This window comes from Postia placenta (genome assembly GCF_002117355.1).
Source record: "Postia placenta MAD-698-R-SB12 unplaced genomic scaffold POSPLAscaffold_4, whole genome shotgun sequence".
Lineage (NCBI taxonomy): Eukaryota > Fungi > Basidiomycota > Agaricomycetes > Polyporales > Adustoporiaceae > Rhodonia > Rhodonia placenta.
In genome coordinates, this window is record NW_020169835.1 from 388,633 (window position 1) to 392,894 (window position 4,262).

The window sequence follows — 4,262 nt, forward strand, 5'->3', positions numbered from 1 at the left end:
TGGGGACAGGGTGCCCCAGGATGCTGCCTTATATACATGAGGGAAAACCCCCAGGGACCGGTAATGGACCCCTGGTACCTAGCTGGGTAAGGATTACTAAGTATCATGTGCTCTATGATGTCATATATGATGTCATAGTCTGGCCCTGCCCTGCCCTGGGCCTAGGGTCCAGAATTGACCGGCCTATGGCCTAGTGCCTGAGCCTAGCTCCTACCTATGATGTCAGAATGATGTCATGGTCCAGAAGGAGTCTGGTTTCTATCTAGAAAAGGTCCGGCATCAGAGTCTAGCCTGATGTGTCCAGAACAAGATCATGTGTCGCTTATTTAAGCGGATAACCCCTTAGATATGTAGATGTACCCATATGCGGACAGATAAGTATGGATAAGTCCCTATACCCTTTGATATGTCCGCAGAAATAGCGGAAAAATTAGGTAAAATTAGGGAAACTGTGACACAATCCCGCTTTACAATATCGATGGAACGCTCAATAAAGACGGAAGCATCTCGGAGGTAGCCGTACTACAGATGCAGATAGGAGAACACGTCGAGAAGACGGTGTTTACGGTCACGGACATAGGTCCAGAGGATGTGATTGTCGGGTTGGATTGGCTACGAGAGCACAACCCTGAAATTGACTGGGAGTCAGGCTCCTTAAAGTTATCACGATGCCCTGAGACGTGCAGTGCCAGGAAGACTGGCCGAATGGAGCAAGCAGCGACTGCGCGTGATACGGGGGACAGGCCCACGGCGCGCAGGCGTTCGCCGAAGTCCAAACGGTCGGTCATAGGTGCCTGCCGGAGTAAGGTACTCCCGGACTTCGAACCCGAGGAAGATCCGACGGAAGTAGAGTGGAATGAGGCTGACTTGATCGAAGCCTGGGAGCAAGGTGTCACGCTTCCCGGCGCTCCTCAGCTGTTCATTGCAGCAGGACATACGTACTCCCAGCTGTTTGCTGAGGAGGAGATCAAAAAGAAGGTCGTTAAGACTGCCGAGGAGTCGGTACCTAAACAGTACCACGAGTTCCTGAATGTCTTCTCCAAAGAAGCATCAGAATGGTTACCCGAAAGGAAGCCATACGATCATGCGATCGAACTCGTGCCCGGCTACTCGACCTTCCACTCTAAGGTGTACCCCTTGTCGAACAACGAGCAGGAGGAACTAGACAAGTTCCTAAAAGAGCAACTGGCGAAAGGCTACATACGGGAGTCGAAGTCGCCCATTTCCTCCCCCTTCTTCTTCATCAAAAAGAAGGAAGGGATGCTTCGACCCGTACAGGACTACCGCCGATTGAACGCAATCACGGTCAAAAACCGTTATCCCTTGCCGTTGATCGCCGAGATGGTGGATAAGCTCCGCGGCGCTACGCTCTTCACAAAGTTCGACGTCCGATGGGGATACAACAACGTCTGGATCAAAGCCGGTGACGAATGGAAGGCGGCCTTCGTGACTAACCGAGGGTTGTACGAGCCCTTGGTGATGTTCTTCGGTCTCACCAACTCCCCCGCGACTTTCCAGGCGATGATGAACGAGATCTTCCATGATCTCATCGTCGGCGGCAAGATCCTTGTGTACCTGGACGATATACTCATCTTCTCCACCAATAAAGAGGAGCATGAGAAGGTCACACGCGAGGTTCTGCGCCGCCTTCAGGATAATGATCTATTCCTGAAGCCTGAGAAATGCGAATGGGATGTTCCCAAGGTCGACTACGTCGGCTATGTGTTCGGTGGCGATGAGGTGGCGATGGATCCCGCGAAGCTGAAAGGAATTAATGAGTGGCCGGTGCTGTCGCGACTTGAGGTCAAGCGACAGGAAAATACCTAGAAGCGAGGGGCGTCCGACTGGTTCTCACCGAAGCGATGGTGAGCGAGGCTCAAACCTAAGGCTAGGGACAAGATAGTATATTAGTTAGTTAAGTAAGAAAGGAATACAAAGGGGAGCTTACTGACCTAGGGACAAGAGGTCGAAACTGAGGTCCCTAGGGCAGCAGAGGCCGGCTTATATACATGGGGAGATTAGGGCAGGCTGTGCACGTTGGTCCGTGCACAGCTGGTCTGTGCGCAGCATGCCGACGTGGCCCCAGGGGCCGGTGAGTCAGAGCGGCTGTGTCAGCGGGGCCCGAGCTGTGCCGTGCGTTGCCGCCCCATCTAATCTAATCGTACAGTAGATAGTGACGCGTCCATATCAGGCAGGTAGTACAGAGGTCGCGGGTTCGAGCCCGCGAAAAGGAAAAATTAAAAAACGGCTAGGCGCCGTACCAACTCGTGACATTACCCCCTCCTCAACGGCGCATGACCTCATGCGAGGCGCCCTTGCCCATCTCCCACCCGGAGCGGCATCGTGCTTCAGTCAGCGGCGAAGGCATTGGCTGGAAGTTGAGACCACCGAAAGTAGCAGCGTTGAGTCGACGAGGGGCGTTCGGATTCTTCCGGTGGAAGTCGGCTATGAGGGCCGGCGCATTGGCAACGTTGCGCGCCGGTTCCCATGACGTATGCGAATCGTCATACCCCTTCCACTTGACGAGATACTGCAGCTGACGCCGGAAGATCCTCGAATCTTTGATCCGCTCAACCTCATACTCCTCGTCGCCCTCAACCTCGATCGCAGGTGGCTCCTCCGGCTCCCGGCCCAGGATATCGCTACGCGTGTACTTGCTAAGCAAGGAGACATGGAATACCGGGTGCACCGGCACCGATTTCGGCAGGACTAATTCGTAATCCAGGTCCCCGAGCTTTCGCCGCACGGCATATGGTCCAAGGCGCTTGGGACTAAGCTTCTTGCTCGGCTGTTTCAGCTTAAGGTTCCGGGCATCAAGCCAGACCTTGTCCCCCGGTGCGAAGACCGGTGCCTCTTGCACGTGCTTGTCGTAGTACACCTTCATACGCTCGGCTGACAGCTCGAGCGCAGAGCGCGTGTCATCGCGAATCTCCTTCAGGATCTTGAGTCGATCAGCGGCCGTGGGCATCGCAGACATCGGATTGATCCGCACCTGGATCTCAGGATGGTACCCCTGATGCAGGAAGAAAGGGGAGTGCCCGGTCGCGGAGTGAACTCGGTTGTTCAGTGCAAATTCCGCGAGTGGCAACTGCTTTGCCCAATCATCCTGCCTGTGGCTTGTGAAAGCACGCAGGTACTGCTCGATCTCCTGATTCCAGCGCTCTGTCTGGCCATCTGTCTGAGGATGGAACGCCGTAGACAGCGCCGGCTCAATTCCCAGTCCCTTGTACACCGCATGGAGATACTTCGAAGCAAACTGGGGACCTCGGTCTGATATGACCTTAGCCGGGGCCCCATGATGCTTGAACACATCGCGGATGTACAGGTCTGCCGCACCTTCCGCCGTCAGGGTCTCATGACAGGCTGAGAAGTGGACCTGCTTTGTGAAGCGGCCGGCGGTGACTAGGATTGAGTCGAACCCATCAGATTTCGGCAAGCCGACGATCATATCGGTCGTGATGATCTGCCATGGGCGCTCGGGGATCTCATTCGGCTTCAGCGGACCCTGGGGCTTGGCTGGGAATGTCTTGGTACGGTTGCACACGTCACAGGTGCTTACGTACTCATTGACGAATTTAGACATTCCTGGCCACCAGTAGTTCCGCGATACGAGCTCCAGGGTTTTGGCACGACCGCCATGACCGGCGATCGGCAAGTCATGGTGGATCTTGACTATATCCCGCCGGAGCTCCGCGTTCTTTGGGACGTACACGCACCCGCGGAACAGCAGAAGCCCTTGTTCGGCATTCCACTCCTCAAAACCCCTTTGCAGCCGGGGCGGCCCGAGGTCCTGTACCTTTTCCAGTGCCTCGGCCACCTCCCGATCCTTCTCCGAGCACTCTCTGATACGCTTCAGAAGCGACTGATCGGCCGTTACCGAGGCATGGCCGCGCCTGGCGGAGGCGATGCGGAAGCGCTCTGGCTTGAGAACCACCTGATCGGTGTTATCGTCCTCATCGCCGATCTGATGGTCTGATCGACGTGACAGGGCATCAGCCTTTCCATTGGACGTCCCGGCTTTATGCGTGATGCGGAAGTCGAAGCGAGCTAGGAACAGCGACCATCGCGCTTGACGACGCGTGAGGTGCTGGGACGTGCGCCAGTATTCGAGGTTCTTGTGATCAGTGACGATCTCGAACTGATTGGGCAGACCCTCGAGATAATGGCGCCAATCATCTAGTGCCTCAATGATCGCGAGCATCTCCTTATCGTAGATCTCGTAGTTCCGCTGTGCCGGATCCATCGCATGGGATCTGAAGGCG